Source organism: Temnothorax curvispinosus, unplaced genomic scaffold (assembly GCF_003070985.1).
Source record: "Temnothorax curvispinosus isolate PA1 unplaced genomic scaffold, ASM307098v1 QBEX01000525.1, whole genome shotgun sequence".
NCBI classification, from domain to species: domain Eukaryota; kingdom Metazoa; phylum Arthropoda; class Insecta; order Hymenoptera; family Formicidae; genus Temnothorax; species Temnothorax curvispinosus.
The window spans coordinates 2,407,937-2,423,284 of record NW_020210305.1 but is presented as its reverse complement, the minus strand read 5'-3'; the positions used below and the strand labels follow the sequence as shown (position 1 = coordinate 2,423,284).

The following is a 15,348-nucleotide window of genomic DNA, read 5'->3' as shown; positions in this document are numbered from 1 at the left end:
TGCGGGCCAATTGTTTGAAATTAATTTCCGAGCCCGTACGCTCTATATATATATCTGTAGATTAATATGCTTAGTTCCAAGTTGCCTACCGAGTTCAAGGTACAAATCTATACCGCGATCGTACGTGCGTGATTAATATGATAAATTGACAGTATTTCGAAGTGTAAAAGCAAAATCTAACAAAAATATTTTATATCATGTATGTAAAACATACAAAATCTTTCAGTTTCAGAAACTACGTGATATGTATATATTCAGTGTACATGTATATCGCGTGTCAAAAACTACAGCGTCATTATGAAATAATAACGAGGAATCGAGCGAAGGTGACGAGGGGAAATTCTGTTTCCTCGTAAAAGAATCGGACGATGTGTGGTCATCCAAGAGACCAGAACAGCGGATAAAAGATGAGATAAAAAGTAAAACAAAGGGAAAAAATAATATAAAATGTTCGCTGAAACTACGTCAAGCGCGAGCAGTCGAAGCCATAAAAGAATGTAAAAAAAAAGATGATTGTAAGAGGAGTAAAAACCGTAAGAAAAACAGGACCGCGGTGATAAAGATCGGCAAAAAAGGCAGAGGGCGGTGCGCAGAAAGCAGAAGAACGATTAAGATCGATGAAATTCGTTGCGATAAAGCAGCGAGTGATAGAACACAGACGAAAAGAACTCTTGTCTCTCGTGATAATGAGCACGAGGAGGTACGGATTCGCGCGCAGCTATACTCCGTCCAACGAAAGATCATGATTGATCAAACATAAATAACGATAGGGCACAGAGCCGCAACAAGGTGCTCGCGTTAATTATTTTTATTTTTAAGTGTTGGACAATATCTTTTAAAAATACAATCTATTAAATCTATCTATTAAATAAAAATAATTTAACGAGAACACCTTTGTTGCGGCTCTGTGCCCTATCGTTATTTATCAACTATGATCTCTCGTTAGACGGAGTGTATATTACTTTAACCGGAACAAATAGAATACATGTCACATCTAAGAAGCGCTGCTAAGATAGGATATATTCCGATTTTTCACACAGTATAGGACATTGCAATCTTCGACTTTAAAAAAATACAAATTTTGCACATCCCTCATTTATGCTTATTTCAAGTAACAGTAACTTTTTTAAATAAATAATAGAATAATTAATTTAAAGTGAGCGAACAAAATTCAATACATACCACTACTATTTATATACATTAAGCTACAATGTAACGTAATTGACAATGAAATTTTAACATTAAATTATTGCCATTTATAATAACGATCAAAGGCAGCCGTTATTACATTTTGCGTGTCTTATACTCTGTACAACATTGTAATAATATATTATACGCCTCAGGGATTAATATATTAGCAAACGAAAACCACTGAACGATATTCACATGTAACAAAGGAAAGTCCTTTCTCTTTAAACGTTTTGTAAAGAGTAAAATTGATGTGCTAAATTTATAAAGCGGTAATCAATTGTGACGATAAAAGTCATATATGGGAATTAGAACAAAGGAGCGCATATCAATCGTGAATCAAGTTTTGATATTCGCTGACAAAAATTCGAAAATATAAAATTGTTATGTGATTTACCTAAATTAAAAGAAAAAATGTTATTAGTTCAACATTAAAGCTAAAACGTTTAAAATTTTTATCACGAACGAAATTATCGAAACAAATATGAGGTAGTTGAATACATTCATTGCAATATTCTGTTATTATACGTTTTAATCGTTGTAATTTTCTAGGTCTAGATGAACGTAAAGATTAATTATATTGTCCAATTTTTAAAAAAGTTATGGAATATTATTATGTATTTATTACTCTGGGAAAAATATAACCCACTTTGGGGCCCCCGATTACGCGTAATTAAAAATCATAATTAGCTATTCTATTTCAAAGATTTTTAAGTTATACTAGTCAATTCTCTCAATTAGTTCAGTCGATATTCAGTTACACAAAGATAATTTTCACTTAAGGGGCACTAACCAAAATGTTAATTACGATTACAATATCCAAATAATTTGGATATAACCCAAAGTGGGTTATAACCGTCTTTATTTTTCCCAGAGTATGTTAACAGAATCCATGTTACCTCGTAAATTTTAATGAATATTAGCAGTAGACAACTTTCTCATACAATCAATTAAACCTAAACCTCTTCCTAGGTACTTTCGTGAGCGATTCACCACAATGCGAACATTTATCTCGCGTACCAAGGAACACGGAGCTAGCATCGCAATTCGAAAAACATCGACGTATATGCGCGCTCACGCCGACACAATGGACTCATCTTGCACCGCCAACCTTTGCCTTTTGTTCCACGACTGGTACTTGCATTTCAAAAAGCGGCAGCTTCTACCGCGAACAGCGACGGAAGAGGTGGGAGCGTCCGGGAACCGGGGAAAGGGGTTGCAGGGAACGAGGGAGTAAGAGAAAAAGAGAGAGAATGCGGGAAGAGAAGACAGAGAAAGAGAGAGAAGGGCGGAATGCGCGCCACGCGGCAGTGCCACGCTCGGGGGTAGTTTTGTTGTTTGCGGATCCAGCGCAAAGGGGGAACAGGAGAAGACCAGAACCGTGGGGTAGCATGGTGAGTTGGTGAACATGAAGGGGTACGGAGAGAGGGAAAGCGGTGGCGGCGCCTCTGCCGCCGAGGGGAAAGGCAACAGAGAGCGCTTGGGCTTTGGAGTGGAGTTCGATCCCCCGGTTGAGGTTTTGTTCCGCCATTGTGATAACTCAAACAATGCAGGCTTGACTGGCACTGTACATGAAGGGATGAAGGCGCGCGGAGGGACGCCGGAGGGTAGCGGAGCTTCTCGCCAACGACGGTCCTCCTCCCGCCGATCTCTTTCGCAACGTCGAAACAGGCATCCCGTGCGTCTAGTCAGTGCGTCCCTGACGGCACTCTTGCTTTATGTGCCTGGGCTCTTCGCGGTACCACCGATTCCTTCCGTCTCTCCTTTCATCTCTCGCTATTTCATACAAATACGGCGACGCGACATCGTGCACGGGCTCTTTCACCAAAAGCGCGCCTACTATGCTTTTTCAAGCGCTCCATGCGACAACTGCCTGTGCACGTTCGCGAACACGAAAAGCCTCGTTATTGAGCGAGACTGGTTTATCAATAAGAGAAATCATGCGCCGTAACATTTACATCTTCGTAATAGATACAGAAGTTTATCACGACGAGTTTCCTTAGTCGGCTACTTCGAGACGTACTAAAAGCAGATCCGCGTTACTGTAAAAATATGAATGCAAGAATAGAGAAGAGTTTTATTTATATCAAGCAACATGAGAGATTGAAAGAGTCTGCTGCCTCAATATGTCACCAGTATTGGCTTCATGAGAAGGTCAACCATGAACTACCGCGCAGCCTAATAATAAAAATAGCTCGCGCATATTACATAAATCGTTAAGCACACGAGAGCCTGAGTCAGATCTTATCGCGGGGAAAAGATCACGAGGTCAAACAATACCGAATGTGCACGTTAAATTTATTAACGTTGCGAATATTAACGTTATTAAACAAGTTTGACATAATCTCTTTTTATTCTATGCATGAAATTAAACAGTATATTTCGTCTAAAATGTATAACAAAATATACTTCAACTCTACAGTGGCTTTATCATGTAGTTTTGAATTACATGTTCCGTATTGTATGTCGCGAATAACACCTGTGATATTCGACAAAGTGTACTCTATAGTTACCTAGTATCAGTATGAATCAGATATTCCAAGTACGTTTGTATTCTAAAGCAACGCGATTCAATCCTGTACTTTGCACATACATCGCGTCAAATGTTAATGAATAAAGCAACAACTTTATCGAGACAGTTTCAAAGTATAACAAACAATATTCCGAAGCATAATAGCCAGCCCGAATGCACTGCAAATCCAAGTGTGTAATTTTTGCACATTTAAATGTGTAAAATCTGTAGTCACTTTTTACGCATTTGTACGCGTTATTTTTTTGAAAAATATGTAAAAGTAAAAAGTGTAATTTTTACATATTTTTTATTATTACATATTTATACACATTTATTACATATTATTACACATTTGTAATTTTCACACATTTGTCAAAAAATTACACGCGTACAAATGCATGCGTAAAAAGTGACTACACGATTTTACACACTTAAATGTGTAAAAATGACACACTTGGATTTGCACTGAATTTGCTCGCACTTATGTATCGCTCACGTATATGCTCACTCTATACACTCGGACTTTACTCGTACTTAAAAACGGATGCATTGTTGTGTCGGGTACATTTATGCAACCCGATTTCGCGGGAAACGCTAAGCGGTCGGCAACGATCGATAGCCGGGGAGAAGTAATATCAAAAATGACACGTTCATGTACGACGAATGAAAGATGGATATTTTTCAAACGCCCTCGATCCTCACCTCATTCGTTTTTCGGCAGGTGCCCCAATACCGTGAAATCCCTTTTTCCCTTACCCATCGTTCGCATTTCGCTTTTGCTTTTCTTTCGTGCCGTCCGATACCACTTCAGCCTTCTCCCAGGTTACTCTTTTCTCCATCCCTACCTTTAACGGTCGGTGAATTTTTCAGCGTGCACCTGTTTCGCCGGTCGCGTTCGTCGAATTGCCTAGGGGGATACATCGGAGGGCTTAAGGACACCACTTTTCCCTTTTTCTTTCTGTTCCTCGTTATCTATCGTTTTTTTCCTATCTTTATGGATATTTGTTCAGATTTCTTGAAAAATACATTCAGTGTATTGTATTGTATCACTTGATATACTATAAATTATATATATTTAGATATAAGATATGTATAAACATATTAAGAAACATAATACGCCATTCTACATAAATAATTCATTTACCGTTTTCCTATAATTAATAAGTAACAAAGATACCTTATCGCGCATAATGATTATTTAGGGCAGTCCAATTTTTCTTCTTAACGCGATCATCACAGATAGGATACATGGCCAATCGATTGCTCTAATCTCCGAACTTAATCGCACACGATTAAAATGCTGTATAGTCTTGAAAATTGTGATAAGATCGAAGCGGCGCGGCGAAGTCTCGCGTGGATCTCGACGTTTCGGGACAGGCTTCGTCGTCGACAAAACGAGCCCGAAGCGGCCGTGACGTACATTCACGGAGCGTGAAGTTACGATAAACGGCGGCGATGTTGGGACAAGGCGGATAAGAGGCAGCAGTCGCGGCGGTGGCGGCGGGCGGGTGACTTGGTTTTTGCGGCAGTGAGCGTTGCACGAAATAGCGTCGGCAACGAGCGCGCGTCTAGAGGTAGGCAGGAACCCAACCGAGAAATAAGGGCGACCGGAGAGAGTGAGACGAAGCGAGGCTTATCGCTCGGGGATAAGCTGCTCCCAAAGCGAACGAATAAAATAATACGATACGGAGAGTGCGACGCGGAAACAAGGGATGTTCACGAAGAAATTGAAGAGTACGTCAGAGATAACGACTTTTTCACGTCATTTATAATTAACTTCCTTGCTTCTCACCGGATTATTTGACAGTTTCATAAATTTTCTTACCATACATACTTTTCTACTATGGATAACATTGAATTTTAAGAAAGTTAGAAAATTAGATCCAAGCGCCAAGTTACCAAATAAATGATTCGTCGTTTTCAATTAAATTCTGCACAAAAGCTTATTATTATCCAATCGTCAAATATTAATTTACACTTGTTGCAAAGTAGGCTAAAACCGGTAAAAGTTTTGGTATTTATTGATGCAAACAAAATAACAGTTTGTAAAACAGATGTTTCATAAATAAGAAAAAATACTTATACAGGAAGGCATTAAAGAAGCGGAAGGAACGCGAGAAGTACGAAAGTGGGTCACACAGACTGAAGTCGATGAGAAGGAAGATAACGTGATAGAACGAGCAAGAGAAAGAGATAGGAAGAGAGAGTGAAAGAGAGAGGAGAGAAGGAAGGAAGGGGAGAGAGAAAACAGGTAAGGATAAGCGGCTAAGATTAACGAGCTAAACTCCAGAAGAAGCGATGGATGGATGGTGCAGGCCGGAAACAGGAAAATATAAACGAACGGAAGAGAGATGAGAAGGAAGTACGAGAAGGTACGAAGGGAATGTTAATGACAGAGTACTAACACGAGAGAGTGACGTCGCGAAGAGAGGTCTGGCGCGTTCGTTCCGTGCGTGCCTATGAAGCTCGCACATCCTGTAACGTTCGTCTGAAAATGATAGGGTAGATGTACATGGAGCTTAGATTTGATACAGCCACGGCTCTAATTTCGACTTTCTTTCTCTCTCTATCTCGTCAAGTTGCTCCCCCGGTCCCTTGTGCGATTCACCTCGTGATTAGTCGAGAGATCGCCGCGGGCTCGGAAGACAGCAAGAGAGTATAGGCCGCTCGTACTTTGTGCAAAGAGAGTTCGGCAAAAGCGGAATTGGCTTTTGGCCGAGCTGCGACTGACATTTAATCTCGGCAATTTCACCGCCATCGCCGTTGTGTGCGAATCGGATCAAGTTCGATGCATAACAGTAAATTTTCATGAAAGTAACAAATTGAAAGTTGAAACAGACCAGAGTAATTATTCTGGATGATAATAATTTTGTAAGAACATTAGGCAGAAAGAAAAATACAATTATAAAAATACATGTAATTATACATATGATAAAGATGCAATTACGATGTCAAAGGGATATACTATATTTTTCATGCATTTGTCCAAATATATCGCGCTCCAATAAATTGATTTCAGTAATTGATTCTAGATAGAAATTAATGCAAATTAGTATGCGACTCACGTTTTTGAATAAAATATTATTTCTTGTACGCATTTAGAAATCATTTTATAACATAATACGCGATATTGTGATACTGTTTCTCAAACTGTTAATAATTGTTAATGATTGTTAATGATTTTTCCCGAATATATTTTAACAGGATTCTTTGCAGTTAGTATTTATTCATTTTATTCTATTAAGTGCCTCAATGCAGTCATCTAAGAATTTCCGGTTTTCCTCATAGCTTTCGCGTTTCTCAGTCTAAGTGAAAAAATAGACCGAGTATGGCTAATACACCGTACGCTCGAGATAGTTCTCTACCGCGACGACATTGTGTACCAACCGCGTTAATTGATGTTTGGTACTGCACGGGGGTAAAACGTACAGGTTATTGGCACATAAACGGCAGAGAGGAGTTAACAAACATGGGAAACCTACAAACTAGATCTCCGCCGGAAGCCTCTCCGACTGTCGTTACTGTCTATTTATGAATATGCAACAGCCGCAAGTTACGCGTTGTTGTGAGTGCCCGCCCGTATTCGCGAAGGTTTAGACTGTTCGTAACGTCATTAGCTTTTCAGGGCATTAATTATCGTCGTCGAACGTCGATAACGAGGAGACGTTATTGAGCTACGAGAAAAAACGCCTCTCCGTCGTCATAAATCTAAATCAGCGCGACGCCCGCGACTTCGCAATAAAATAGAGAAGCATAATAATTTTTAGTCGCGTATGCATAAGCATAAATAATTCAAAAAATTTTACATTTACGCGACAAATTGCCAGTGTAATAAAAAAAAACACAAAACAGCCGGATTTGCAGGTGAACACACGTTTACGCTCTTGTATTCCTGTTATGCATAACCCATCGTTATTTTCATCATCGTGTGCGATCGTGAAGATGCAAAAAAAATTATGTGAATTATATGAGAAATTCAGCAAATACTTAATATCTCCAAAATTATATCGAAGAGCTGTTTATTCACTTCGTAAACACGTTTTCCCTTTCTTTCTCTCTTTCTCTCTCTGTAGCTTTTTTTGTGACAGAGAGAATGGACATTCTATCGCAAATATTCAACAGTATTTACGCTCGGACAAGCAAAAATCTGTTTTTTTATAGCACTTCATTGTGGCGCGACTAACGCGCAGAAAATTTCTATGAGTATTCGCCGACAACCATCGTCCGGCACGCAACAAAGGAATAAAATGCAGGATCCAAATGATGGAGAACACGATATAAACCAATTGCGTCCTCATCGCGAAAGTTTAACATGGAGCGCGGATAATGAAATTAACGCGCACGTACAAACACACGGCTTCGGCTCGTTCGCTAATCATTTGGTAAAATCGTGCGAATGGAATAATAACATTATACTCGAGCGAAGTTTGGCGTGAGAATTTGTATGCAACTTTTTATGCACGAATTTATCACACTGGAAATAATTTACTATGGTCAATCGATACCTCAATATATTTTTTCGACTAACGCAAAAATTTATCCTTCTTAAAAGATGAAATCTGTTTGAACGCGACTTATCACCTGGCTCCGAGAATAACCGAACTGCTTTGACGCTTAAATTGGTTAAAATCGGCTTAATTTAGCGGTTTCATCCGAGCCGATCGACCGATTGATCGATCGATCCAGTACAGAGATTATTCGTTTAATCTGGTTTAAAAGAATTGTCTGTGGTGTAGCTAAAAAAATATGTGACGTTAAACATGCGGAAAATCTCAGTGACGTGCAGTAAACAATTATCTCTTACTAGCTTTTTTCCGTGAAATATTACGCACTTTTTACTACTCACGCATTTTACAGAATGTTAAATATCCACGCAAATATATCGCATTATTTATGACTGTCGTAGAAATATTTTTACATTCTATCACCAGAGTTGCTTCGTCAACGTGTTCCTTTCAATAATGCGGACGAGACTATCAATATGCGTATTACATCATTGCGAAACAAGAAGTAACACGATCCGATCTTCACACCGATAACAAGAAGGCAAAACGTCATGATCAAGGGAGTTCGCCAGCCTATCGCGTATGATAATTGGGCCGATTGCGTCTGACGTCCAGACCCTCCTTCAGTCGCCGGGGCGATCACAGGCAGGGCACCGTGGCAAGGAGGTGATATATCACAAGATGATCGATATGTCCCGTGGGCAGAATACCGCCTTGCGGTGAGAGACGTCAACGCAACCGATTGCAGTTCTCTGAATAGAGCAGAGGCGATTCCCTCTATTTCTCTCCCTCTCGCCTCTCCTCTCCTCATATATAATATATATATATGTGTGTGTATATATATATATATATATATATATATATATATATATATCCCCATTTTCCGCCTCTCCCCTCTCTCTCTCTTTTTCTCCCTTTCTCTTAGCATTCAGTCGAGATATGATGAATCGGCCTAATTTCACGGATGGAAGGTCACGTAAGCTCGGTAAATCTTAACCAGCGTTATCGTGCCACGGAGTAACGCCATCGGAACGCGGCGTCGGTGGTGGCTGGTGCTATGGCGCCGTTTCAGAGGACCATTTCGAAGGGACGCAACGCCCGCTGCGTGGCAGGCAAATCCCAGGCAGGATGTGGCCCATGCAGGAAGCGATTCCTAAATCATATCACCGCGTTTCGCAACACATGTTAGAGATTCCCGAAACTATTTGCGGTGTGCTGAGAGCGTGCGTGCAAGCGCAACGTGTGGAACGCACACGTACGCACGTTCTCCTACGTTTCCCCCCTCTCTCTCTCTCTCTTTCGGAATGCCATAGCATGGTTCGTTCCCTCCGTCGAGAGCCGCAGTCCCTCTCCCGCAAACGCTATCGTCCGCGCCGCGAATCCCTCCGGCGAAACGGCGTATAACGTTGCCATACTGCGCACCATTGGGACGCTGAACGAGCCTCTCCACCATCCATAATCACCCTCAACGTCCTGTCGATGAGATTAATGTCGCACCCGCACCATCGACGTCACCATGCCTCGCAGTTCGGCGCCCCCGGCATTTGTTAAACGCCGTAAAATGCCGTTAACGATCGAAACTTGAGCTTGGATGTAGGGTTCGGCGTGTTAAACGTTGCTTCGATCTATCGATTATAGTTCCGTCCAATTCAATTCAATATCTTGAGCGTAATTTGCGGACATTAGTAAAAGCATATTGTTAGAAAACAAATATATAACGAAGCACGAAGATATTAAGAAGTCAGCTTCGCATATTTATTATCTGTTGAAAGTGCACCTTTCGTTTTTCTTTTAACTCTCATTCCAGTAACATGCGAGTAAGCGCGTAACGATGTGCATACACGTTATATCGAAGTTCAAGTATACAGCGCGCAGTGTCCGTTCCGCCATGTATTTTTGTCCTGTACGATGGCAGTATCGCAGGTAAAACGGAGAAAGTCGCGCGATATTACGGTTAAAAATAAACAGCTATAAATAATAGCGACTATAAATACATATTAATCAATATTCCGCGAGAACGAAACTGTAACTAGAGGTAAAACGTTTAAAGCGAGAATTTAATGACGACTAACTGGCACCGTGCACACTTAAGCCGCCATGACGAATATGTTCATCGATCATAATCGCCAGATATAATCACCACCGCGTCGATGAGATTAATGTCATCAGAGAGTGCAGCGAAGTTAGCGCGTAAAGCGTATGAGAGGCTACATGTGCGTTACTAATCTGTGCGACATTTAACGAGATTGTAACTCTTTAAAAGAACGCTGTTAGTAATAGAATGATACTTAAAAAAGACAAAAAAGTTAAAAATGAAAATGTTAGAAAAAGCCATATACACCGAAATAATATCATATTCCTCTAGTAGCAAACTATAGAAGGTATAGTAAGGTGCCTTAACCAATTTCTCACGTATTTTCTGCGTCTCCTCTCAATACATAATCCGAACTAATATATTTTAATCAATAAATCTTAGATAATTCAAGATCTCGCTATTAGGTTCAAATTATCCGAAATACCAGCAATTTCGAAAATTGTCCGTCTAATTGAAATTATTGGAATTTCGGGTTCCGAGAGAATTGATAAGCGAGCTGTAGTTGCCCAGCTGAGCGGCTGTATGAGCGAGTATAATATTGCTTCGATAGTTACTTATATTAATAAAGCTCGTACTAGTAATATGAAGATACGGTTAAATTAGAAAAGGTACGAAATGAAATATGAGAAAGACGGCATGAAGGATAGCGTGAAATTATCGTATAAATTTTCAATAATGACAAAATTGTCTTCAAGTTTCAGTAATACCTATATCATAAATAAATTCGATATCTGTAAGAGCAGAGACTAGACCTTAAATCGCATGTTTTTATTTATTCCGTTGAGTACCGGACAGTAATCGAAGAAATACCGAACGTGTATATACATAGGTGGGTCTCACAATCGATATCAATGTCGTCGATGACATGAGAGAGGAAATACTGCCTACATACGCTTATTCTACACAGTGAAATAAAACGAACATGGATGACATCTGTCTATTCGTTTACTCTTGAATAATTCTTGTGCACGACTATTATTCGAAATTAATTGTGTACTCTTGCACTATTGATCAAAAATATCTCATAACGTTTCATATATGTACTCTAACATACCAACGAATTGCAAATTTTCTTTTGTCACTATACGATTGGAATTCGCGAGACGCTAAATTTGTCAAATATTTCTTGATATTATTGTATCTTTAAACGACACGCTCTGTATACAGCAAATTTATTGTATAATCCGATGTATCAAAGCGATTGGTAATTCTATCAAATACAACACATTCGAAACACAACAACAACCTCGGCTCCAGTCAAGACGTAATTTCCTGGGGCGAAATCTCACGCCTGAAGGCAATTAGTGATGGACATTGTTTTTGATAAATATAATAATTATAAAGAAGGCAAGCATAAACGAAGAAAACGGGACTTTAATATATTTCTTTATGAAGATACATAGACTACAGTTCATTATAGCATGGCAGTTATTACTTCCATTCCTACCATTTAAAAGACGTCCTAATTCTTTGAACACGCTTTAAATGTTTTTAAAAATGTCTTTTAGTATAATTTGATACTATCATTTTTCAAATAAGGATATATATGTACATATATATATAGCGACAACAAATCTAATAATCCAATAACTAAAAAACTGGATTACTTCAAATTGCGATAAAATTCCTGGCCGATTCCTCTCGTACCGTGCCTTCAAATTTGATTTCAGATCATCAAAAAACATTATCATGTCACGGAATGATATAGAAATATGACGTTTTCCTTCACTTGAAGTGAAGAAGGCTAGACAAGTACTGAAATAGTCGTATCCGTAGAAAACCGCCGCGCCGGAGGGATCAGAGAAGTAAAGTTCCGTAACTTATTGCCGGAGGATTCTCGGTACACCTGGTACTTTGTTCGCCCGTGCACGCGGCAGGAGACGAGCGTACTGTGCGTACTTTCGTGGATCAAACTCGTACCTCACCTCCGTAATCTTTGCTAATACCTCGAATATTCGTAAGCCATCACTCAAGGCAAACGGGAAGCATAATTAGGTGTGGAAACATAAATGCTCCACTGACGATCAGTTATTTGTACCATATACGTATATACACGTGCTTTAATCTTCTGCCATAACGAACTATACTCGTCTGAGTGCGAAACAGTATTAGCGGGAAGTTGAAGTAGCAAAAGTTAAATTGAGGGACTTAAAAAATAAAAGTGGTATAAATAATATCTTTTAAAAACGAGTTAAATACAAATTAAGCATGAGTAAAGTTGTTTTCTTTACGAAGAATAACTATTCTAAATATTCCATTAAAAAACAATATTTATACACTGCGTTTTGTGTTATTATTTTGTGTTATACTCTTGATTAACTCCTACTTTCTTTCTGTTTATATTGATATGTTATCCTGACAATTTATTTGATTTGTGTTATTTTATCAACGTCAAAATACATTATTTTCAAGAAGTTGCATATATGTTTGAATGCATAAACGAAATTCGTTATTTGCATTCGCGTTTCGCAGGTGCAGAAACGCAATTTCGAATTTCGATGCTTGGTAATAATACATAAATATTAAACGAAGATAGTCGAAGCTTTATGCAGATTTATCATAGCTGGATTCAAATAAAGCAGGTAAATGTAAAATGTGTTAGTTCGAAAATCTTGTCTCTCCACGTATTAGCGTGTCTCAGTATTTTCCACTTGCATTGCATTTGCGTACAAAAGAATCTCTTACAATCAACATATCCATTTATCATATATAAACGTGCTTTAATCACGATTAAAGCACGATATAAATCTCAGACAGATATGATTGCGGTAAATCAGTATCCTCTATGAGACGGAGAAAAAATAAAAGTCTAAGTTTAAAGTACTTAAGAACAGATAACGAAATCCGCTGTCAAAAGATAACAACTAAAAGGTTCTGTGCTTCGGGGTTACGCGATAAAATTACATGATAACGGCAATGTGGCGTTAAGCACCGGCTCATTGGAATATCAAATATCTCTCGTTGGCTTAAGACAGCCGTAATAAATTAATATATATGAATTCACGCACGCACACACGATTGTCTTTGTCGTTTATGTGCAACGTATCTAAGAAGGGATTACTTTAAACAGGTAATCGATTGACGCTGAGATCACAAACACAATAATACGCTCGAAGTTAAATCCTCGGAGTACTGGAGGGAAGTTACGACTTAAATTTTTGATACAATCGCTTTTGACGTTCACGAGAAAAGTCTCGCCAAGCTAAAAGCTTAGATTATCGTCGTTCTCGATCGATCGTCGCTGGCTTCAAACATAATCGGATTGCACGTTAAACGCGCGAATGGACCTCATTCACGAGTTAGAAAGTAACCGTGCACGTTTTGTATGAGCATACAGAAAAATCCAGCTTTTAATCGGGGTCCTCGTGCATTATGAACCCCGAGAGTTCATTGTACCGTCGTTAAAAATACTATACTCGCGCAACGACCTGAATCGACAGTCACGCCTCGGCAAAATCGATCGTTATAACGTTCGCTAACCATTGATGTGCTGAACGTATTTTTCTATCTATTTTTATATCTAGTCTATAAGCGTGCCTTAAGAACGATCATCTTGCCTCATAGTGTTCGCATCGATAATAATTATTTTTCCGCGAAAAACAATCGCGGTGAAATGCCACACGTGGCAATTGAAAGCTACGTGTTCATTTACAAACATCGCGCAAGTCAAATGTATGAACAACAGTCAAACCAATGTAAACTTACATTACATATTAAACATCATATTTTATATTTGTTAATGGATGTAAATATTCGTTTCAGTTTAATTGCTTGTATAAAAACTTTTATATTCGCAATTAAAAAATACCAAAGTACATTTAATATCAAATGCAGCTATTTGTGAGCACGAGTTTTTCTTTCTATATAAATTGCATTTAATATTAATATATATATTATACTAGAATCACGTAATAACATTTATCGCTAAATGTGTGCGATGAGAATGCTATTGAGCTCGTTGATCGTGCAGAGGCATCATTGCGTGTTTGTCGAAGCAATGTCATTTTGGTATGTAATTATTGCCGCGTCCCGGGTACGGGAAGAAAAATGCTCTCACGAGGAGGAAGGGGCGTTGAGAAGGGTGCGGAAAAAGGAATATCTTTTGCACTCACCTGAATGGGCGAGCTGCTTGAGGAATGCTTCGTAGCGCGCAGCGGGACAGCGGGGGATGGTGGTTCACCGCATTTTTCCACGTTGTATACGTCGAGTGTTCACGTGTGCCACCACTGCTATCACCACCGACAGAACCCACTACTACTACTACTATTATTGCTATCAACCAGCACCACCAGCACCACAATAGCAGACGCAGAAATGACTGCCTTTTATCTCACTCCGTCTCACGCTGACGCTCTCTGTCTCGTGAAGACGCGAAATACTTTGGTGGGCCGCCTTTGGCCGGCCGACCACAGAAAACGTTCACTCGCGAAATCTCGTCGCAGGATGTCGACAGACATTCAGATGTGATAATCGCAAATTATAGTCTCCTCTAAGCGTTTAGACTCTCATCGCGTCGACTGTTCGACCAGATACACGAATATCTATTTGGGCGTCGCGCCTGATTCGTCATTGACTCGTTCTACTCTACGCGACTCTGATGGCAACGGAGTAACAGGCAGAGAGAAAGAGAAAAGTGATGAAGAGAAACAAGCTTCGCTGGGACGAACAATGGTATACGATACGATAAACCCACGTTGCTGGACGGTGCTGAAACACGTTCTACCCCTGCTGAGGCCGGGGGTTAAACTGAATCCGAAAGCCACGGTCGTACACTCATGGGTGCTCGAGCGCATGCTCCGCATTTTGTCGCTTAGCCTGTGTGCGTGCGGCACGTCGCTTCATATATATATATCACACAATGTGCCTATACAGGGTGGTCAAGAAAATTCTTCCCCGTTAAAAGAAAATCGCCCCTTTTACGGTAACTCTCCCGCACTTCCTCGCTTCGCGGAAGGACCGCCGCGGCTCTCGGGCGCAATCCCTCGCACGTTCGTCGGCGTTCGCTTTCTACCCCTAAATTCGATTGCCCCGGCGTGGCCGTAAAGATA

General features: G+C 39.8%; 1 protein-coding gene across 2 annotated transcripts in view; it reads right to left on the bottom strand.

The window, feature by feature from the left end:
- Window positions 1–15,027, bottom strand: part of LOC112454741 (tyrosine-protein phosphatase Lar) — a 380,273-nt gene extending 365,246 nt beyond the window's left edge. For both annotated transcript variants that reach the window (XM_025016303.1, XM_025016325.1), the window contains exon 1: window positions 14,413–15,027. The gene's annotated coding sequence lies outside the window, so the exon portion shown is untranslated. The remainder of the gene's footprint in view (window positions 1–14,412) is intronic.
- Window positions 15,028–15,348: the final 321 nt, after the last annotated feature.